Raw genomic sequence first — 24,411 nt, 5'->3', positions numbered from 1 at the left:
TCTGTGCACTCTTATCTTCACCGCATTCCACTTTAATTAGTGTATGTCTGGTTGCCTAATTAATGGCCATGCCTTGCTAAAACACAGTACAATTGCAGTTTGTTTTAACTTGTTTCTACCACTGTATAAATTCTGCTTCTTTTTTGTACTTGTTGGAGTCTTCGGACCTGACATCTCGTCAGCGTTGACTCTCCGTGATATCACAAATAAAATCTCTTTGCCTCGAAGTCTGGGCGTTTGGTATGTGATTTACTCTAGTCTCTTCGACAATGACACAACCTTGATCAGTTCTGATTTATAGCCAACAATTTAATATGAAAACACCAAAAGCAGAACCACCAATTAAAATGTTAATCATTTTATTTTTGACCAGGTTTAAACTTTCCATTGTTCTCAGTGACCTGTTGCTTGAATTCATTCGGTCCCTAAGTAGATTTTGGATTTTCTGGAAGATAAGCTGCTGGTAGGGGTTCATACTCAAGCTGACCATTTCCCAACACCTTCAGCAATGCCCCATTCCTGGTCTGATCCATGACGAGCTACAAGAATTCCTCTGCAATCTGTGAGGTCCTGGAAAAGTCAGACAGTAATCCTGAACATTCATCCAGTTAGTTTAAAATGTCCCACTCTCAGAATGCAATTCCTTCTGGTGGGTTAAGGCAGCAGACCACCGAGCCTTCTGCCCAGTCTGGGAGGATTTAACTAGCAGGGTCGATAAAGGAGAAACAGCCGATGTCATCGATTTCCAAAAGGCATTCCTGGATAGTTTGCATATCTGTTGTCACATCATTCTGCAGACTCATCAAATCCAACATGCAAATTCTTAGGTTAATGCCAACGATTCAGAAATTAATCTGTGTCACTTCATGGATACCACACCAGTCATATCTGTAAGTCTTTACAAATACTCCCTGTAAACATTTGAACATGTTTTCACCCTATCGATTCCCATCCCACTTCCTGATTTTGTTCAAACTCACATCAGAACTCCAAATCTGGCCAACATCATGTCAAGCTTCTCCTTCTGTTCCGGAGCCTTCAGTGATTTCAAATTTGTCAGAAGCTGAGTGTCGACGAAACCAGGACACAGTACTTGTAGTCGAGCTCCATGCTTCTCAAGGCAGGTCAGCTGAAAGCAGAAACTCTGAAATGTCTCATACTCTCTGAGGTTTATTGAGCTTTATAACTTTCTGACAGGAAGGTCTCAGATCCCAGCTTACGTTGCATTTTGTGATTAGGGCCCATTCTCACTGCAGCACACTGGGCAAATCAGGGATACAGTCCAAGTTTCTAGAAAGTATTTGTGCTTTGTGTGAGGCTCACCTGAGTGGCAGCACTATTCAAACAAACTTAGCTATTACTGAAGGACCCTGCAGCAGGAAATGGGTTGTGGTGTGTTGAAATCCAATGAACATGCCCTTTCTTCCAATCTCCTGCCAACCCCCATCCCACTAGTTATATCTCATCTACACCCGCCCCTACCTAGGGATCCATCCTCCTGTACACACAAAGGTAGTGTTGACAATGGTCACCATTCCCTTAATTGAGTGGAAGGCCTGAAGCTGTTCAGAGGGTTGCCTAATTACCAAGAAATTGTGTTGGGCCTGCAGGAGAGATGTAATGCCTAGCTCCCAGCAGTTCTCCTAGTGATAGGTGAGGTCCCTGGGTGAAGTTCTCCTACCCGTAGAAGAATAACAGGTGGTCTAATTGAACTTTGCAAAATTCTGACGGGACTTTTCAGAATAGATATAGGGATTGTTTCCTGTAGCTTGGGAATCTAGAGCATGGGTGTGCAGGGGTCAATCATTTTGGACCGAGATGAGAAGTTAGGAAGTTCACTCAAAGGTTAGTGAATCTTTGGAGTTTTCCATCCCAGAAGATTACAACTCTATTGTTGAATATATTTCAGGGTGAGATAGATCTTTGGTCCCTCAGAATCACAGGGTATGAGGATAAGGCAGGAAAGGTGTGTGAAGCCCAAAATCAGTCATGATTATACTGGGTTAAGCACACACATAGTTGACTGAAACTCCTGTTTCATAAGTAAGAGCTGTCTGTCAATTGAATGGTTGCCATTTTTCCTGTACCACCAGTCCACCTGAGAGCAGCTGCTGGGATTGCATAGAAGAAAAGAAAGCATGGAGTTTAAAACAAGCTAAGTACATGGACCAGCAGAGGCCACTCTTGCAGAACTCAGTATGGTGCAGTAGGGTCTGAGTGGACACAGGTTTTCACAGGCAGCCCAATCGTTTTTGTACTCGCCATGCCAACATTTTTGGCATTTACCCATTTCAGATAGCATCCCACTATGTGAGACTGTGGATCCTTAATTACTGACTATATTCAAGGTCAACATTGACAGATATTTGTGCACTAAGGGAATTAGGAGTTATGGAGTTAGGGTGAGAAAATTAAGCCAAGGTACTAATTGACTTCTTGTCTTACTGAGTAGCGGAAGCAAACTTGAAGGACCATGTCGCTTGTTCTTTGGTCTACACCTGCTCCTTGTTCTTAGATTCTTACACAGGATTAGCGCATTACTTATACAGGAAACTTTTACTCTTGGCAATATGATATAACACTCACAGCCAGTGATGTAGTGAATCCTACCACTCTGTACTTGGAGGCTGCATAAACTGGTCCAAGGAAGAAAGGAATCAGACCTGATCACCATGAAACAGCAGAAAATTAGCATCAGGCACTCCATCAAACAGAAACATATGAATATATGGAAATACATAGGCATGGAAACAGGCCATTCAGTCCATCCAATTCATGTCCACATTCATGTCCTGGCTGTTCTGAGGAAGGGTCTCTGGACCTGGAACGTTAACTCTGATTTTGTTTCTTCACAGATGCTGCCAGACCTGCTGAGCTTTTCCAGCAACTTCTGTTTTTGTTCATGTCAACATTTACCCTTTACATGAACAAATAGTCTTGATCATATTTGCCTGCATTTACTAAATTTAAAATGTAAAGAAAAGCTAAGTGGTAAACTGTCAGTCATAATTAACTTCTCAAACTAAAAAAATGTTGGCGATCACTGCGGGTTAGGCAGCTTCCATGGGGAGAGAGCGAGGTAACGTTTTGAGTCTGGATGACTCTTCATCAGAGCTGAAGTGAAGTGTGGAAGGGGCAACATTTATGCAATAGTGTGATGGAGGGGGTATGGAGTGTTGGGGAGAAAGAGTGTTGATTGAGCAGATAAAGTGGTTGGAATGTGAGAATGGCAGAACAATGGTGTGTCTAAGTGCCAGACAGTCCCACTGGAACGGCCTGGAGGAGAAAAAGGACATGGTGACAGAAAGTAACAAGCAAAGCTAAAAGAAAAGGAAGGAATGGGAGTGAGTCCTTACTAATTTCTCCACGGCAATTCTTGTCAACCAATCGGCACATTCCTCATATCCAGTATAAAGTGTAGTTTTCTGTTTACTTTCGTTTTCCTCAAGAGCTGTCCTGATGAGTGTGAGATAAAATGGATTGTTTTTCAGCTTTACTCTATATTTATGTGCTATTAAAGGACTATTTGCATAAATGCTAGTCAGGATACTGGAGATAGCCCCCGATCTTCTTTGAAACAGTAGCAATGGGAACTTTTATGTCCCCTGAGGGGGTAGGCACAGTCTCATTTTAACGTCTCAGCTAATAACAGCACAGCAGCATTACCCTTAATACTAAGTTGAAGTGTCAGCATAAATTGTCGTGATGAAGAATTAGGCTGGGCTCTTATCTTTTGGAAAGAAAAGGCTGAGGAATAGATGAAGGGGTTACAGTGGAGAATTCTGTCTCATGTGACACAAACGCAATGTATTCTACTTACTGTTCTAACAGTCTTGTTTGTTAAAATGGAAAGTTAAGAAATGGCAGGGACTGACAACAGGGATTGGTCTCAGATACCAGAAGATAGCTCGTACGGAAGAGGGATTGTAACGGTTTCTTATTATCTGGTAGTAATAATGTAGAAATAGCTAGTTCATAGTACTTCTTACTATACATTCATTGTCATTTGTATAGATATTGTGCAAGATCTCTTGCAAAATCTATGCAAGACGTTTTGCAAGATGTGGAAAGTATGTAACAATAAATTTGTTGTGGAACAAAATGAAAATGAGGAAGACATTGTAAACTAATTTTTAACTTTGTTTATATTTATGGCTATGTTTTTAATGAGTACAATGGTCAAAATGGTATTTCAAATAACACAAATGAGGTAATGCTTTGCTGAGAATACACTGCTGTTGGAGGTAAGCTCACCACTGCCTGGAGATGCCCTGGAAGATGCAATAAACCCAGTGGGGATGAATCTTTGGAACAAAAAGGGGAAGATGTTGGATAAAAACTGAAAGAACTGCGGATGCTGTAAATCAGGAACGAAAACAAAAGTTGATGGAAAAGCTCAGCAGGTCTGGCAGCATCTGTGAAGAAAAAATCAGAGTTAACATGTTAACTCTGATTTTTTCTTCACAGATGCTGCCAGACCTGCTGAGCTTTTCCAGCAACTTCTGAAAATGTTCGATAAAGCTGAAGATAAAGCCTGAAGAGGATTTACAATGTGAGTGGAACTACATTGAGCTGTTATGTGAGTGGAATTACACTGAATCATTCAGGTCTGCTGAGGTAAGATTGCAGGAAATCAGTAATTGCTGTTACTAGTGGTGTACCTCAAGGATCTCAGTTACTAGTGGTGTACCTCAAAGATCTCAGTTACTAGTGGTGTACCTCAAGGATCTGTTTTGGGGCCACTGCTGTTTGTCATTTTTATAAATGACCTGGATGAGGGTGTAGAAGGATGGGTTAGTAAATTTGCGGATGACACCAAAGTCGGTGGAGTTGTGGATAGTGCAGAAGGATGTTGTAGGTTACAGAGGGACATAGATAAGCTGCAGAGCTGGGCTGAGAGGTGGCAAATGGAGCTTAATGCGGAAAAGTGTGAGGTGATTCACTTTGGAAGGAGTAACAGGAATACAGAGTACTGGGCTAATGGTAAGATTCTTGGTAGTGTGGATGAGCAGAAAGATCTCGGTGTCCATATGCATAGATCACTGAAAGTTGCCACCCAGGTTGATAGCGTTGTTAAGAAGGCGTACAGTATGTTAGGTTTTATTGGTAGAGGGATTGAGTTTCGGAGCCATGAGGTCATGTTGCAGCTGTACAAAACTCTGGTGCGGCTGCACTTGGAGTATTGCATACAGTTCTGGTCACCGCATTATAGGAAGGATGTGGAAACATTGGAAAGGGTGCAGAGGAGATTTACCAGGATGTTGCCTGGTATGGAGGGAAGGTCTTATGAGGAAAGGCTGAGGGTCTTGAGGCTGTTTTCATTAGAGAGAAGAAGGTTAAGAGGTGACTTGATAGAGACATACAAGATGATCAGAGGATTAGATAGGGTGGACAGTGGGAGCCTTTTTCCTCGGATGGTGATGGCTAGCACGAGGGGACATAGCTTTAAATTGAGGGGTGATAGATATAGGACAGATGTCAGAGGTAGGTTCTTTACTCAGAGAGTAGTAAGGGCGTGGAATGGCCTGCCTGCAAAAATAGTAGACTCGCCCACTTTAAGGGCATTTAAATGGTCATTGGATAAACATATGGATGATAATGGAATAGTTTAGGTTAGATGGGCTTCAGATTGGTTTCACAGGTGGGCGCAACATCGAGGGCCGAAGGGCCTGTACTGCGCTGTAATGTTCTATGTTCTATGTTCTATGTTCTCCCAAATAAGGACAAAACATTGAGGATTGCTCACATGCACGGATAATTCCAAATAAGGCATACACTTGACTCAGAGATCTGTGTATAAAGCAGCCTAGGAAATCCTTGATTTTGGGTAGGACTTTGAAGAATAACTGCAGGAAGTACCCTACATCGAGGGGCGAGGTGGAGAGCTTGAGAAGAATTCCAGCCTGGCTAGCTGCCAACTCTCCTGGGTAATAAGTTTGGGATTAGTTACAGAACCCAGGGTAGAGAAAGATAATGATTGAGATACCTCTAGTAGTTAAAAGCATGTGTTATTTGCTCAATAAATTAATTGCATTTTATAGAGCTCGAAGTGTCTCTGTTATATCTTCGTCTATGTTTATACTATTGTTTCTTAGAGACAGGCAACAACTGTAGACTCTGACATGTCTACTGCTGGAAAGTAAGGCTAGTGTAGATTTAGTATATTTTTGGCAGTACAGACTTGATGGGCTGAAGAGCCTCTCCTCTTCTGTGTGGTTCTATAGACTATTACACAGTCACTAAATAATCCAGTGAGGAACTCAGGAAAACATAGAGGTGAATAGAATGTAAGACTTGTGACTGCCACAGAACAGGTTGAGATGAATGACACTTAAAGGGAAGTTACAGAAGTTGAATGATGGTGTGAGTTGAATCAGTTGACTGGGAGCTAAATATCTGTTCCTTCGTTGTAAATTATATACAAAACAAAGCTTCTCCTGAAAATGTAATTTGTTCACTGTGGATGTTTTCCAGCATCCTCAGGCAACACTTCAGAATATTCAGTGATAAACTATTGTTACTTTAGAACATAAGAACATAAGAACTAGGAGCAGGAGTAGGCCGTCTGGCCCTTCGAGCCTGCCCCGCCATTCAATAAGATCATGGCTGATCTTTTTGTGGACTCAGATTCACTTACCCGCGTTCTCACCGTATCCCTTAATTCCTTTATTGTTCAAAAAAATATCTACCTTTAAAAACGTTTACTGAAGTAGCGTCAACTACTTCACTGGGCAAGGAATTCCATAGATTAACAACCCTCTGGGTGAAGAAATTCCTTCTCAATTCAGTCCTGAATCTGCTGCCTCTAATCTTGAGGCTATGCCCTCTTGTCCTAGCTTCACCTGCCAGTGGAAACATCCTCTCTACTTCTATCTTATCTATTCCCTTCATAATTTTATATGTTTCTATAAGATCCCCCCTCAATCTTCTGAATTCCAATGAATATAATCCCAATCTACTCAGTCTCTCCTCATAAGCCAACCCCCTCAACTCCGGAATCAACCTAGTGAACCTCCTTTGCACCCCCTCCAGTGCCAATTCATCCTTTCTCAAGTAAGGAGACCAAAACTGCACACAGTACTCCAGGTGTGGCCTCACCAGCACCTTGTACAGCTGCAACATAACCTCTCTGCTTTTAATTTCAATCCCTTTAGCAATGAAGGACAAAATTCCATTTGCCTTCCTAATTACTTGTTGTACCTGCAGACCTACCTTCTGTGATTCATGCACAAGGACACCCAGGTCCCTCTGCATAGCAGCATGCTGCAACTTTTTACCATTCAAGTAATAACCCTTTTTACTATTACTCCTACCAAAATGTATGACTTCACATTTATTTACATTGTATTCCATTGTATTTACTGAGTTAGCTACCATGGAGGCATTATTAACAATCACTCCTCCTTTCCCTCCAGTCTCTTTACTCATGTGCTGTATTCCCAGATAGGTTCCCTTAATTACACTAACCTGCAAGACAAATATCATAGGAATCACCAGGGAACAGGCCCATTCAGATAATGTTAGAATACCGATATGTACAGACAGTAGCAAAGTGTAGAGAGATACATGTAGATAGCAAGCTACATTCAAGTTCACCCAGCAAGAGTATATTCAAGCATTAGCAGAACACAGAAAAATTCAGGTGGTAGTAGAGTCATAAACAATAAAACACTGTGGAATGATACAGAATAATTTTGGAATCGTCAGTCGGATAAACAGGATGGAAAAACTGGGGTTGGCAAACTGGTTCGTAGAATGAACAAATTGATACATTGGATGTGAAGATTTATCAGTGGATGGATCAACAGATTGGTCGAATGGATAAGATCTATCAGTGACTTGGCTGGTGGGATAGATTTATGGGTCCAAATTCATGTCAATGTGATGAGTCTTTGAGCAAATATATTTATGAACCAGGAGTTTACTTTGAATGGAAAGAAAAGGGAATGATTGACATCATTGGCAGATGGTGGATTAAAACATTTTAACAAAAGCCAACAACAGTTAGAAATTGGGTCCAAAAACACAAGGACAAAATGTTATTGATAGATTGTAGAGGAAATAATTATATCAACTGGTGATTGGTAGTAGCCCACTGACATGATGGTGTTTCCCAGTGACTGGTCTCAAGCTTCAACTTTTCACCACACTTAACAATGAGTTGGATTTTTTATTCATTCCCACTTGGAGTGGTTATCGCCCAAGCCACCTTTGATTGCCCATCCCTCATTTTCTTTAAGAAACTTTAGAGACAATAAAACCGCAGATGCTGGAATCCATGGTAGACAAACAGGAGGCTGGAAGCACACAGCAAGCCAGGCAGCATCTGGAGGAAAGGAGCGGTCAATGTTTCAGGTATTATTCTTCTTCAGGACTCCTGAAGTCCTGAAGGAGTCCGAAGAAGGGTAATACCCAAAACGTTGATTGCTCCTTTCCTCTAGATGCTGTCTGGCTTGCTGTGTTCTTCCAGCCTCCTGTTTGTCCTTTAAGAAAGTGATAGAGATAAGATTTCCTTTATCTATTCAATCGTGGGACGTGGGCATTGCTGGCTGGACCGGTATTTATTGCCAATTCCTCATTGTCCAAAGGGCAGTTAATAGGCAAATAATGTGGCTCTGGAGTCACATGTAGGCCAGAACATGTAAATGTAGATTTCCTTCCCTAAAGGACATTAGTGAACCAGATGGGTCTTTTCAACAATCGACAACAGTTACACGGTAACAATTATACCAACTTCAGACTCCAGATTTTGTTTTGTTGAGTTTAAATGTCACCATCTGCCATGATAGGATTTGAACCCATGTCCCCAGAACATTAGGGGCTATGGGCTATTATTCTCGTGACATTACAACTAAATAAAGCAGTGAGCATATCTATTGAAAGTACATTGACCAGGAAGGTGCCTGGAATTTGTAATAACTGAACTGTAACTATCAGTTAACAGACTATAGTCCTCTACCACCTTCATGGGTATTTCCTGTTCCACTGGCACAACAGATGGTTTCACAGAACCTAAACCTCCACTTCAATATTTGTTCATATTGTCTGAAGTGTCATAGGAACGTAAAAACAACAAGCAGACATATGTCATCAGTCTAACAAATGTGTTCTGCTGTTCAATAAGACCACAGTTAAGATCAAGGAAATACCACCAGCTGTAAGTTCCACTCTACGCCACTCTTGACTTGGAAATATATTACTGTTCCTTCAGCGCACTGGGTCTAAATCCAGGAATTCCCTCTCTAGTGGCATTGTGGGTGGGCCAAAAGAGCATCGACTGTGGTAGTTTAAGAAGGCACCTCACCACCACCTTCTCAATTGTCCCTAGCCAACCATACTAACATCCCACGAGCAAGTCAAAAAAAAAATTATAGTTGTAAGGTCAATAAAATCAAGGGAAATTATTGATGTTCACCAACTCCCACCCTTCTGTCTTAGAGATCTCTCTACCCCCATGCCATTCTCCCTACAATCTCGGATTAAAGCATCTCCATGATAATGATCACATGATCTGAGGAAAACAAGGCTTCAAAACATATTCTAGTTGGGAACTTCAATGTCCATCATTGGTTAGTGGTGGTTAGAAACATGGGCTTTGATAAGAGTGTCACCATCATTGGCAAGAGACTGTGCAGCGCCACCATTGTTGTCTGAGCTGGCCAGATTCTCAAGGAGATAGATAGCAAGGTGGAGACACCTCTGATAGTGAGTGACTAAGGAAATAACTTAATTATCCTCAGTCTCAGCAAACTAACACAGGACTACATACTATTGCAATGTAGAGAGTCAAGGATACTATTAGAACCATTCTTTACTCAGTCTTTCATTGATTTACAGAATGAAACCTTAAAAACATTCATCTCCAAACTCAACCACATCCCAGTTTCAACGTGTTAATTAATGTGCTGACATGAAAATCAATTAATATAATTATTACACAGTTCTGCCAGTTTTCCTCATCAAAGATCACTGCATTGTTACATACTATATCCAATCTCTGAAATTTTTTGAGAGTTTTGCTGAAACAATCTGTAAAAGACAATGAATGAAGTTGATGAGCAAAGTTTGCAATGTCTTCAACCAAACATACTAACCCTCAATACTTTTCTCAAATGATTCATTCAGTGACTGAATCATAGAGTCATACAGCAGAGAAACAGGCCCTTTAGCTCACCGTGTCTATGCCAACCAACAAACACCGAACTATGCTAAACACTTTTACCTGCACTTGGTCCATAACCTACTATGCCCTGGCATTTTAAGTGCTCATTCAGATGCTTCTTAAATGTTGCAAGACTACATGTCTCCATCACCCTCTCAGGAGGTGCATTCCATATTTGCACCACCATCTGAGTGAAAATTCGTTCCTCAGGTCATCTCTAAACCAATTACTCCTCACTTTAAAAGTATGCCCTCTGGTCTTAGGTACATCTGCCATGGTGAAGAGATTTTCACAATCTCCCCTGTCTCTACCTCCCACAGTTTTCTATACCTCAATCAGGCCACCCTTCAGCCTCCTCTGCTCCAGGGCAAATAACCCCATTCTATCCAGTCTCTCCTTATAACAGACTTTCCATCCTAGTTGTCAGATGTTTCATTGTCAAGGATGATCTGTACGTGCAAACAATTGAGTGAATTTTCCTGATTTTTGCCCTGGGAAATGTGAATGACCAGAGACTAGATAGAAACTTTTCACCAAACACTCTTGATGTTGAACAAGAATTTTTGGAGATTCTCACAGGGAAGCCTTCTCTTGGCAGTGCGTGAACTGGGAGGAATGCTCCCTGCATGCTTCCTGTTTCCCACAGTCAGCAGCCATCAAAATCCTAAAATAAAGAGCCACCTGTAGATTTGCACAAAACACCTCCCCTGCTCCTCACATATACCTGCAAGATGGTAAGGGTGTGCAACTTCAAACCATTGAGGAACACTCCTGTTTCCAAGCAAGTGGTAACAGACTGAGTCTTACAACCAGAATTGGACAGACTCTGAGAACCATCATCAGGAGAACTGAGAATCTAAACTAGAACATGAATCCTCTCCTGGAACCCCAAACCACTACCATCGAAACTAACACCTACACCAGGAGCATGTACTGAGACCCCAAGGGTCTAAACAAGGAACACTTGGACTGAGACTTGGTGGACACCTCTACCAAGATCGCTGAGACCCTGAGACACAGGAACACAGAAAAGCTGAGCAGTATCAATTGGTGCCTGAACAAAGAGTGAGAATTAAATGTTGCAATCTGTGCTCCCAATGAAACATCCCATTTCTGGGTGGATATTTATCCCCTGCTCTGAGTGCTCAGTTTCTACATGTAAACACATTCTCATGCTCCCTTCTCAGCAAATGGAAGGTGATCCTAGATGCTGTACTGATTATATTTAATCATGTGGCCGTGCATGAACTTACTAATGCCAACACAGCAACTCCCATTCACACCAATACCAGTTGATTTTACACCCACTTGTTGCAGCAAAGTATCTATTTAGACACCAGTTAGTTAGATTGTGGTATGTTGGTAAAATTATTGTTTGTATTGGTACTTTTCAGCTGATTCTCAGATGTTACATCACATGGAATGAACAAAATATTCTCAGCTCCATAGATCTGTCCAAAGGCTGTTTGGTGGGTTCCCCTGTGGGTACACTGATATCCAACACACTCACCTAAAGGAGGTAAAAACATGGTTTAATAGAACATAGAACAGTAGAGCACAGCACAGGCCTTTCGGCCCAAGATGTTGTGCCGACCCATTATCCTACTCTAAGATCAAACTACCCTGCATACCCTACAATTATTATCATCCATGTGCCTATCCAAGAGTTGCTTAAATGTTCCTAACATATTGGACCCCACTACCACTGCCGGCAGCGCATTCCATGCACCCACCACTCTTTGTATAAAGAACCCACCTCTGACATCTCCCCTATACCTTCCTCCAATCACTTTAAAATTATGCCCCCTCATAATAGTCATTTCTGCCCTGGGAAAATGTCTCTGGCTATCCATTCTATCTATGCCTCTCATCATCTTGTACAGCTCTATCAAGTCACCTCTCATCCTTCTTCACTCCAATGAGAAAAGCCCAAGCTCCCTCAACTTTTCCTCATAAGACCTGCCCTCCAGTCCAGGCAGCATCCTGGTAAATATCCTCAGCATCCTGTCTAAAGCTTCCACATCCTTCTTATAATGAGTCAACCAGAGCTGAACACAATATTCCAAGTGTGGTCTTACCAGGGTTTTATAGAGCTGCAGGATAACCTTGCGGCTCTTAAACTCAATTCCCCTGCCAATGAAAGCCAACACACAATATGCCTTCTTAACAACCCTATCAACTTGGGTAGCAACTTTGAGGGATCTATGGACGTGAACCCCAAGATCCCTCTGTTCCTCCATACTGCCAAGAATCCTGCCATTAACCCTGTATTCTGCATCTTCCAAAATGAATCACTTCACACTTTCTGGGTTGAATTCCATCTGCCACTCCTTTTCTCAGCTCTGCATCCTGTCAATGTCCTGTTGCAACCTACAGCAGCCCTTCACACTATACACAACTTCACCAACCTTTGTGTCATCGGCAAACTTACTAACCCACCCTTCCACTTCCTCATCCAAGTCATTTATAAAGATCACAAAGAGCAGAGTCCCAGAACAGATCCCTGTGGAACACCACTGGGCACCGAGCTCCAGACTGAATACTTTCCATCTACTACCACCCTCTGTCTTCTATTGGATAGCCAATTCTGTATCCAGACAGCCAAATTTCCCTGAATCCCATTCCTCCTTACTTTCTGAATGAGCCTACCATGGGGAACCTAATCAAATGCCTTGCTAAACTCTATATACACCACATCCACTGCTCTGCCTTCATCAATGTGTTTTGTCATGTTGTCAAAGAATTCAATCTCACAAAGCTATGCTGACTATTTCTAATCAAACTGTGCTTTCCCAAATAATCATAAATACTATCTCTCAGAATTTCTCTCCAATAATTTGCCTACCACAGAAGTAAGACTGACTGGTCTGTAATTCCCAGGATTATCCCGATTCCCTTTCTTGAACAAGGGAATAACATTTGCCACCCTCCAATCATCTGGTACTACTCCAGTGGACAGTGAGGATGCAAAGATCATCGCCAACGGTGCAGCAATCTCTTCCTGTGCTTCCTGTAGTAACCTTGGGTATATCCCGTCTGGCACAGGGGACTTATCTGTCCTCATGCTTTTCAAAATTTCTAGCACATCCTCCTTCCTAACTTCAACCTGTTCGAGCAGATCAGCCTGTTTCACGCTGTCCTCACAAACGTCAAGGTCCTTCTCACTGGTGAATACTGAAGCAAAGTATTCATTAAGGACCTCTTCTACCTCCTCCAACTCCACGTAAAAGTTCCCTCCACTATCCCTGATCGGCCCTACCCTCACTCTGGCCATCCTCTTGTTCCTCACATAAGTATAGAACGCCTTGAGGTTTTCCTTAATGCTACCCGCCATGGCTTTTTCATACCCCTTTCTAGCTCTCTTAAGTCCATTCTTCAATTCCTTCCTGGCTGTCTTGTAGCCCTCTAGAGCCCTGTCCAATCCTTGCTTCCTCTACCTTTAGCAAGCTTCCTTCTTCCTCTTGACTAGATGTCCACATGTCTTGTCATCCAAGGTTCCTTCACCTTACCATCCCTTCCTTGCCTCAGTGGGACAACCCTATCTAGTACTCATAGCAAGTGCTCCCTAAACAAACTCCACATTTCTGTCATGCATTTCCCTGAGAACGTCTGTTCCCAATTTATGCTCTGCAGTTCTTGTCTAATAGCATTGTAATTCCCTCTCCCCCAGTTAAATACTTTCACATACTGTTTGCTCCTATCCCTCTCCATGACTGTAGTAAAGGTCAGGGAGTTGTGATCACTATCACCAAAATGCTCTCCCACCGAGAGATCTGACACTTGGCCTGGTTCGTTGCCAAGCACCAAATCCAATATGGCCTCCCCTCTAGTCGGCCTATCTACATATTTAGTCAGAAATCCTTCCTGGACACACCTGACAAAATCTGCTCCATTCAAACTGTTTGCACTTAGGAGGTTCCAGTCTATATTAGGGAAGTTGAAGTCACCCATGACAACAACCCTATTACTTCTGCACCTTTCCAAAATCTACCTCCCAATCTGTTCCTCATTATCTCTGCTGCTATGGTTGGGGGTGGGGGGTGGGTGGACGTGTTGATAGAGAACTCCCAACAAAGTGACTGCTCCTTTCCTGTTTCTGACTTCCACCCCTACTGACTCAGTAGACAAATCCTCCTCGATGACCACCCTTTCTGCAGCTGTGATACCATCCCTTATTAGCAATGCCATTCCCCCACCTCTTTTACCTCCCTCCCTATTTCTTTTGAAACATCTAAACCCTGGAACATCCAACAACTATTTCTGTAATGACCATAACATCGTAGCTCCAAGTACTAATCCATACTCTAAGTTCGTCACCCTTATTCCTGACACTTCTTGCGTTAAAATAGACACATTTCAACGCATCGAATGACTGCAACTTTGCCCTATCAACTGTCTATCCTTCCTCACAGACTCTTTGCATGCTGTATCTGCCTGTACACTAACTACCCCAGTCCCAAAGGATCCTAAAGCAAAAGCATGGGTTGGTCAATGTGTCCAAGGGGAACTTGGGTCAACAAATGGCTTATTTCAAATCCTATTTCCAACCCTGACCAGACAAATGAGAAGTACACAAAACTTCTGATTTTTCTCAGTGAACTTCTGATCCTTCAGCACCGATTTGGTGCAGCATTCCTTGGAGGACATAGTGCAGAGATTCTGCACAGAAGCTGCTCCCCCTCTTTAGGTTATGAGATGCTGGATTAAAATGACTCAAAGAGTTCAGATGACCCAAAGCTTCATTCAAAAGCCACTCTGGATGAAGAAAGTGGTGTAGTGGTAACCAATGGTGTTTGTAACCCAGGGGCCCAACTTAATGCTTTAGGTATGCGAGTTCAAATTGCACCAAGGTAGCTGGTGGTGTTTTAAGGCCGAGAGGGAACCTGGTGGAGGTGTAAAAGGCTATGAGGGGCATGGCTTGGGTGGATGTGAAGCAGATGTCCCCCTTCATCAAAGGGTCAAATAATAAGGTGAAAGGTGAAGGTTTAGAGGGGATTTGAGAAAAGTTTGTTTTCACCCAGAGGATGATGCAGGTCTGGAATGCACTGCCTGGCAGGGTAATTAAGGCGAGAAACCTCACAATATTTAAAAAGTACTTGAATGAGTACTTGAAGTGACACCAAGTTCAAGACTATGGGCTAAGTGCTGGAAAGTGGGATGAGTGTAGATTTAGAGTGGTTTTTATTGGGGGAGACCGAATGGCTTGGAAGACCTCTTTTCTGCTGTGAGAATCTATCATTCTGTGATAGGAAAGCTCATGGGTAATGTGTAAGTGGCCATGGGGAATGATGGGTGAAATATACAGGTTCAGAGGTAGGATTGGGTCGCAAGGTAGCAAGGTAGGGTGGGTCGATGGGTCAGGAGTTGTTGGGGGTGGGGGTCAGAGCCAAGTCAGACGATGGTGTTGAGTCAGGTTTAGGAGCGTAGGGGAGGAGTTGGGTCAGGAGTGAAGAAGCTCCGTGGGACGGAATGAATTGGAAAGTGGGGTTGGGACAGGTCATTGGGAGGGAGTCAGGTAGGGTAGAGGATGTGACAGTCAATGTGGCAGATGGTTAGTTGTCTAGTGGGGTTACTCGGGTCATGTTGGGGATGGGGGTGTTAGGTTAATAGTTGGGTGTTGAGAGGGAGGATGGTGGAGTCGTCAGTTTGAATGATTGTGGTTCAGTTGTATTGTTCTCCTGGAGTTTTAAGACATTGTTGTTCAACAGTTCCTTAGTAACTATCCAGATAAACTGGTTGGCACCATTCAAAGTCTCTGACTGCAGTTCAAAATCAGAGCTTTTTAAATTCTTTTGTGGGATATGGGTATAATTGGCTGGGCCAGCATTTATTTGCATCCTTAGTTTCCCTTGAGAAGACGATGGTGAGCTGCTTTCTTGAAGCACTACATTCCACCTTCTGTGGGTTGACCCACAATATCATGAGGGAAGGAATTCCAGGATTTTCACCCAATGACAATAAATGAACAGCGATATCTTTCCAAGTTAGCATAGGAGTGGCTTGGAGGAGAACTTTCAAGTGGTGGTGTTCCTATGTATCTGCTGCCCTTGTCCTTCGAGATGGAAGTGGTCATGGATTTGGAAGATGCTATCTAAGGTTTTTTGGTGAATTTCTGCAGTGCATCTTGCACATAGTACACCACTGAGGATCGGTGGTGGAAGGAGTGGATGCTTGTTGATGTGGTACCAATCAAGCAAGCTACTTTGTCCTGAACGGTGTCAAGCTTCTTGAGTTTTGTTAGAACTGCTCCCTTCCAGGCAAGAGGGGAGTATTCCATCACACTCCTGACTCATGCCCTTAAATGTTGGACAGGATGTGGGGAGTCAGGAGGTGAGTTACTCACCGTGGTATTCCCAATCTCTCACCTGCTCTTGTATGCATTGTGTTTATGTGGCAGGTCCAGTTGAGTTTCCGGTCAATATCAATCCCAAAGATATTGATAGTGAGGGATTCAGTGGTAGAAACACCACTAAAAGTCAAGGGGCAGTCGTTTGATTCTTTCTTATCAGTGATGGTCATAGCTTAGCATTTGTGTGGCATGGACATTACCTGCCACTTGTCAACCCAAGCCTGGATATTGTACAGTTCTTGATGAATTTGAACATGGACTGCTTCAGTATCTGAGGATTCACAAATGGTGCTGAACATTGTGCAATCATGAATGAATGATTTTGTTGTCACTGGTATTTTACAGTGAGAAAGACAGTGAAATAAAGTGAAAAGCTTTTCCACTGTCACCACATTTGAATAGTTTTAAGAATAAGGAAGACATAAAGCTATATCTCAAAGAGAGTCAATCAGTCCTGAGCCAGCTTATCTTCGGTGAACATCCCCACTTCTGACCTTGTGACAGAGGGAAGGTTTTTGAGGAAACAACTGAAGATGGTTGGGGTAGAAATTCTCCAAGGTGCTCAGTAATGATCCTCTTATGGTTCAGTGATTCTATCCCCACTCCTGAAGCAAGAGACCTGGGTTCAAGTCCCACCTACTTCAGAGGCGTATATTAATATCTCTGAACAGGTTGATTGGGGGAAAAATAGGTCTAAGATGTTTAATCATGTATTCTGAATGATTGTTTGCTGATGTTTAGCCTATGAGCCAGTTTTATTTCTTCTGCCATTACTTTTAACGTGGTTATTTATTTCTAATACGACAAAGCAATTTTATTTAGATAGGAAGAAAACAATGATGATTGTATGATGATGCTGAGTGACAGTAACCAGCAACAAACCAACAATGTTGTCAATGAAAAGCAACCAAGAAAAGAACATACCTCTCCATCTGACCATATGATCACCAGTTTGGAACAAGTTGTCAAAGCTCCAAAACATTATATCAAAGTTGAATTATTAGTTCTGTTAACACTGATTTTAAATGTCTGTATAATTACTGACTTGACAACATGTACCTCTGTACAATTATCTGTTTGGGATTGCTTTTCATTGGAAAATGGGAGATGTTGTGTTTTGTCTCACAGCAGATATGGAATATACCTTTGAAGGACACGCTTATTATGTCTGCACTGTATCTGTATGTGACCTGTTGGTATAAAGATCTCCATCCTACAGAACTCTGTCCATGTACAGCATAACATGCTGACAGAAGCATGAGATAGTAATACATCTGAAGTACGTAGCTTAGGCCCAGCCACACAAGTGTCTGTTAGTCTAATGTGCAAAACCTAACTGAAGTCTTCAGCATTATGTGACCCACATCGCATATTTATGTTGTGGGTATTAACATAAGTATGATATCTTGATAACTGCAGACCATCAGCTATTTCACCACTTCACACCAGTGAGTACAGGGGGCAATAGGACAATAGGAGTTGTTGTGTGATAGTTTTGGGTGAACTTTTCAAGTTTGTAGCAGATAGAATGTGGAAAATCAGATAGGAGTACATTGGAATAATCATGTGTGCAGATAAATAAAAGCATATGTGAGGGTTTTAATAGCAGATCAGTTGAGGCAGAGGCACAGTACTGCCCTGTTACAGAGATGAAAAAATACAATATTAGAGATGGTGCAATTGTGAGGACAGAAGGTCATCTCTGAATCAAATGCAACACCAAGGTTGTGAACCGATTTGCTTAATCACAGAAAAGTGTAGAGAAGAGGAATGAAGTCAGTAGTTAGGGAATATGGCTTAGACAGGAAACTGAAAATAATGGTCCCAGTCTTCCCAACATTTTGTTGCAGGAAATTTGAATTTATCAGTCCTGAATGCCAGATAAGCAGCCTGATAGTTCAGCAACAGTGACAGACACAGTGGTGAGCTGGAACTGAAGATTTGTTGGACAGTGAAATGTACTCAGGGGATTTTTGCATTGCCTGGCTGTATTGGAGATGACACAACCACAGACAGTGCAGTTCTTCAACGAGATGATGAGAAAGCTGTATTCCCGTATTTAGTGACATATTCTATACTGTTTATGGCCATGTAAAAATTCCCTAACATAATGTGTAATTTAAATAATCTACTTTACAATTAATATTCATATATCTCAGATGTTAACTAAAGAATTCAGAAATCTTTAGTGTTACTAATATTTTAACTGGATCCCCTAGAACTGATTAATTAATTGAACAATGATTTAATTATATGATAAATTCTTAAATTAGCTTCATTTTTTATAAAAATGTTTTTTGTTCATGGGAGGTGGAGCTCACTGCCGCCATCCATGGTGAGGGAGCGAATATTTATGGATGGGGTGCCAATCAAGCAGATTGCTTTGTCCAGGATGTTATCAAGCCTCTTGCCTATTATCAGAGCTACACACATTCAGTCAAGTGGGAAGTATTTCATCACACTCCTGATGTGGGCCCTCTAGATAGTGGATAGGAGAGGTGATTAACTTGGGAAGAGTAGAGGTGATTCATTTGCCAAACATCTCCTCTGGCCTGTTCTTATAGCCACATTACTTATATGGCTTGTCCAGTTCAGTTTCTGTTACTGATAACCTCACCCACAACAACCCGAGGATGTTGATGGTGGGCGGTTTCAGTAATGGTACTCCCATTGACTATCAATGAGTCATGATCAGATTCTCTCTTGTTTATGATGATCATTGCCTGACACTTCTGTTGCACGAGTATTACTTGCCACTCATCAGCCCTGGCCAGGATGGTATTCATGTCTTGTTGCATGTGGACACAGGATGTAATCCAGTTGGGGACCTTCAATATCCACCACCAAGAGTGACTCAGCAACATTACTACTGACTCTGCTGGTCAAGTCCTAAAGTATATAGCAGCTAGACTAGGTCTTTGGCAGTAGTGAGGGAACCAACAGGAGGGAAAACCATACTTGACCTCAACCTCATCAATTAGACATGATTTAATGGTATGGCAGAGCAGACACGATGGACTGAATGGCCTATTTCTGCTCCATTATCTTATGGTCAAACTGTAGATAACAAGGATTTGCTGTGTATACTATCTGCAAGATGCACTGCAGAAATTTAACAAAGATCCTCAGACAGTATCTTCCAATGCATGATCACTTCCATCTCCAAGGACAAGGGTAGAAGATAAATGAGAACACTACCACCTGAAAGTTCTTCTCCAAGCCAGTCACCATCGTGACTGAGAAATATATTGCCGTTCTTTCACTGTCGCTGGGTCAACATGCAGCAACTCTCTACCCAACAATACAGTGGGTCTAGCCACAGCACATGGATTGCAGTGATTCAAGAAGGCAGCTCACCACCATCTTCTCAAGGGCATAAGGGATGAGCAATAGCCAGCAATGCCCATATCTGAAAAGTGTATAAAAAAACAAGGTCATTGAAGCAATTGAAGACACCACTCTGAGGAACTCTTGCGGTTATGATGACAGACTATTGAAAATCATTTAAAACATTTCCAGAATCATTAAACAAAAACAGAAATTGCTAGATAAACTCTGCAGGTCTTGCAGCACCTATGGAGATAAAGCAGAGTTAACGATTTGAGTTCAGTGACTGTTCTTCAGAAACTGATTGTAGCTAACAAGAAGTGGTACATATGCTGAAGACATGAGGTGGGGGTTGGGGTAAAGGAGTAAGCATTAGGTGGAGATGGAGCCCAGTGGGAGAGAAAGACAGTGAGACAAGCAAAAGGATCGATCATGGTACGCTAGAGAGAAAAAAGAGCTGTTAATGGAATCATAAGTAGGTGAAAATGGGTTAGCTGTGCTGAAAGCAGACCATATGATGACAGGCTCTTGGATGTAGGTATGGGTAAAGTCATGGACAAAGATGTTCAAGCCTAATGTTATTGAACTCAGTATTGAGTTTGGAAGGCTGCAGTGTCCCTAAGGAGAAAATGAGTTGCTGTTCTTCCATGTTGTGCTGAGCTTCACTGGAGGACTGCAGCGAGCCCTAGATGGAGATGTTGGCCAGGGAACTGGTGGTGTGCTAAAGTGGCAGGAGGGCAAGACTTATACAGTGAATGGTAGCGCCCTGGGGAGTGTTACTGAAGAAAGTGACCGAGGGATGCAGGTGCATAGTTCCTTGAAAATCAAGCTGCTGGTAGATAGGGTGATGAAAAAGGCATTTGGCATGTTTACCTTCGTTGGTCAGAACATTGAGTGTAGGTTTGGGTGTTATGGACCAGACCAGACCCCCTCAAATATTTTAAGAAGATAGCCCAGACCTTAACTTTTTCTTATTTTTCAGATAAAAATGAAGTGCATGTTCCAGATGTGATTCGACTGGTCAAACTACTCGATGTTAAGCAAAAAACTATTTATTTAAACACTACAGTTAAAATACAAACAAAAGAAAGAAGAATTTAGAATAACTCAACTATTGGAAAACTTAACCGAATAATAGATACAATACCTATTTCTAATTAACTGTTCCAAGAAAGTGACATCCCATAAACACACTCCTTGGTAAAAGAAGGTAAATTCAGACACGGATTCTTACATGCAGTTCTCCAATCCAGGAGGAAACAGCATTAAGAGAAATTTCAGAGCAAGTAGCAGCTAGGAGTCATTCACTGAAGCTTCCACCTCTTCTGGGACCCAAACAGCTTCTGACTGCTAAAGCTAAAAGGAACTAGAAAGCCTGGTCTGTGAGAACTGGTCACTCCCAATCAAATTGCTTCCATTGTTCCAACCTTTTTGAAAAACTTAAAGGCCTCCTAAGTTGATTACTTAGACCATCTCCAGTAGCCAGTTTTCACTTCTGACTTTACAGCCTCTCTTCAAAATATCCAGGACAAAATAACCTTTTTAAAGTGACAGCATCATCACATGTGATGTCGCGTTGTGGCTGTACAGGACCTTGGGTAGGCCACTTTTGGAATGTTGTGTTCAATTCTGGTCTCCCTGCTACAGGAAAGATGTTGTTAAACTTGAAAGGGTGCAAAAAAAAAAATTAGCAAGCATTTTGCCGGGACTGGAATGTTTGAGTTATAGGGAGAGGCTGAATAGGCTGGGGCCTTTTTTCCCCGGAGCAGCAGAGGCTGAAGGGTGACCTTATAGAGGTTTACAAAATAATGAGGGGCATGGTAAGGGTGAATAGCCAAGATGTTTTTTCAAGGGTGAGGGAGTCCAAAACTAGAAGGTATAGGTTTAAGATGAGGGGAAATATTTCAAAAGGACCTAAGGGGCAATGTTTTCACACAGTGGGTGGTGTATGTATGGAATGAGCTGCCAGAGGAAGTGGTGGAGGCGAGTACAATTACACATTTAAAAGGCTTCAGGACAGGTACATGAATAGGAAGGGTTTAGAGGGATATGGGCTAAACGCTGGCAAATGGGACGAGGTGAGATTGGGATATCTGGTCGGCATGGATGAATTGGACTGAAGGGTCAGTTTCCCTGCTGTATGGCTCTATGACTGTATAATAGGAAGCTCAGGGTCATTTTACGCTCAGAAAATCGGTGTTCTGCAAAGCCATCACCCAGTCTGCACTTCGTTTCCCCAGTGTGGAGGAGACCACATTGTGCGCAGCGAATATTTTAGTCTAGATTGAGTGAAGTGCAGATAAAACGCTGCTTCACCTGGAATGTGTGTCTGGAGCCTTGGATAGTGAGGAGGGAACAGGTAAATGGGCAAATGGTACACCTTCTGCCATTGCATACTTACCCCCAGGTAATTGCTGGAATATAGTTCTCCCTCCAGTTCAGTTCCGATTTAAAACTCTTAATTTCCACCCTAGCTTTTATGCACCGCTTGCTCCAGACCAATACTCAGGTTAACACAAACAGATGCATTTCTGAATACACTGTGCCGGCAATCATCGCCTGTCTTTACACGGGAATATTGGCAGAAACTGATCCCACAGAATCGTTACCTTAGCGCCGTTCTTCAATAGGATTTCAGCAATTGCTTTCCCAATGCCCTGAGCAGCACCAGTCACCAGCGCAACTTTCCCCTGGAACTCCATTGCAGCACTGAGGGCGGACTTCAGCTCTCTGCTCTCAGAGCTGGCGATTAATATATCACGAGTAAAAATTTGAGCGAGCTGCTAATATCCATCCACAGAGAGCTGGGGAAAGAAAAAAAAAACCCCACCGCCCATCCTCCTGATATGATCAGTTTCCTCCCCGTTCCTTCCTGTTTTTGTACCAATATGAAATTCGGTCTCCCTCCCTCTTCGCCCCAACCCCCCACCTCTACATTCCTAGTTCATGGCCAGCGTCCACACAATGAATGAGAACAGTTCCTCGCCCCTTAAACCAAACAGCGTTTAATGGGGGGAAAGGGCTGTAATATCTTAGTTCACTCTGCCTGCTTCATTCCCCCCGCCCCAGTATCCAGCCAGCCAGGTGTCACAACAAGATCCAATCCCCTCACTTTGAAGAACTAAGGAACGTGGATTTGGGTGAAAGATGGTGGGGGTCTGGAATGCACTTCCTGGGAGGGTGATTGAGGCAGGAAACATCACAACTTTTAAAAAGCACTTGGATGAGTTCTTGAAATGTCATAACATTCAAGTCAATGGGTCAGGTACTGGAAAATGGGACTGGTGTAGTTTTTGATTAGTTTATAGGGCATCGACTGGATGGGCCAAAGGGCCTCTTCTGCACTGTGTAATTCTGAGATTCTAAGGATCAGAGCAAGATTGAGGCTTTTTCTTCTCAGGGAGGGCTGGAGGTCACTGAGGGTGAGAGAGGCAGAACCCCTCCCCACTGGGATATGTACTGAATGAGACATAACCCCAGGAGGCTGCATACCAAGAATTGAGAAGCGGAATGATGATATTTCTTGACTGGCAGACAATGGACTGAATGGCCTCTTCCTGTGCCACAGATCTTTCTACACACAATCCTGGCATTCATTCATACTCATTAACTGCAGTTTATGCAATTCCACACCCTCCTCCTCCTCCCACTACCTTGAGTATCATAGAGCAAGTATGCCCTGAGTGGTGATGTTGAAATTATATTCTGCCTTGTTTGGATTTGCTCAGTCATCTGGCCCTTTGGCCCATCCAGTCGATGCCCTATAAACTAATCAAAAACTACACCAGTCCCATTTTCCAGTACCTGACCCATTGACTTGAATGTTATGACATTTCAAGAACTCATCCAAGTGCTTTTTAAAAGTTGTGATGTTTCCTGCCTCAATCACCCTCCCAGGAAGTGCTAAGAGAAGCTGCCAAACTGGTTGAACCCAAGTGAAACGGCATTATTAATCTCCAGCAGCCCTTCCTTATATTTTACAAGACTGACCAGGATATTACAGTCACTGTGGTAATCAGAGGTTCTGTGTTCAAGTCCCAATCCAAAGATTTGAGCTCATAGTCCGGGTTGACATTCCCAATGCAAGAGGTTCAGTACTGAGGGAGCATGGCCAGAGGGTCAGTAGTTAGGGAGCACTGTTAGGAGGTCAGTACTGAGGGAGCACTGTCAGAGAGTCCATACTTAGGGAGCGCTGCCACAAAGTCAGTACTGAGGAAGCACTGTTAGAGGATCAGTACTGAGGGAGCCCTGTCAGAGGGGCAGTAGTGAGGGAGTGCCGCACTGTCAGACCATTAGTTCTAAGGGAGTGCTGCACTGTCAGAAGGTTAGTACTGAGGACTGCCGCATTGTTAGACCGTCTGTATTGAGGGAGTGCTGTACTGTTAGAGGGACAGTACTGAGGAAGTGCTGCACTGTTAGGGGGACAGTACTGAGGAAGTGCTGCACTGTTAGGGCGACAGTACTGAGGAAGTGCTGCACTGTCGAGGATTAGTACCGAGGGAGCACTGGATTGTCAAGAAACATTACTGGGGGGTGCAGCACTGTCAGACAGTCGGTACTGAGGGAGTGCTGC

At 42.8% G+C, this 24,411-nt stretch overlaps 1 pseudogene; it reads right to left on the bottom strand.

The window, feature by feature from the left end:
* Nucleotides 1-425: 425 nt before the first annotated feature.
* Nucleotides 426-22,540, bottom strand: LOC109932180 (annotated as a pseudogene).
* Nucleotides 22,541-24,411: the final 1,871 nt, after the last annotated feature.

The sequence above is a fragment of the Rhincodon typus genome, chromosome 12 (assembly GCF_021869965.1).
Source record: "Rhincodon typus isolate 14 chromosome 12, sRhiTyp1.1, whole genome shotgun sequence".
Lineage (NCBI taxonomy): Eukaryota > Metazoa > Chordata > Chondrichthyes > Orectolobiformes > Rhincodontidae > Rhincodon > Rhincodon typus.
The sequence above is the reverse complement of the archived record's forward strand: the minus strand, read 5'-3'. Positions and strand labels throughout refer to the sequence as shown.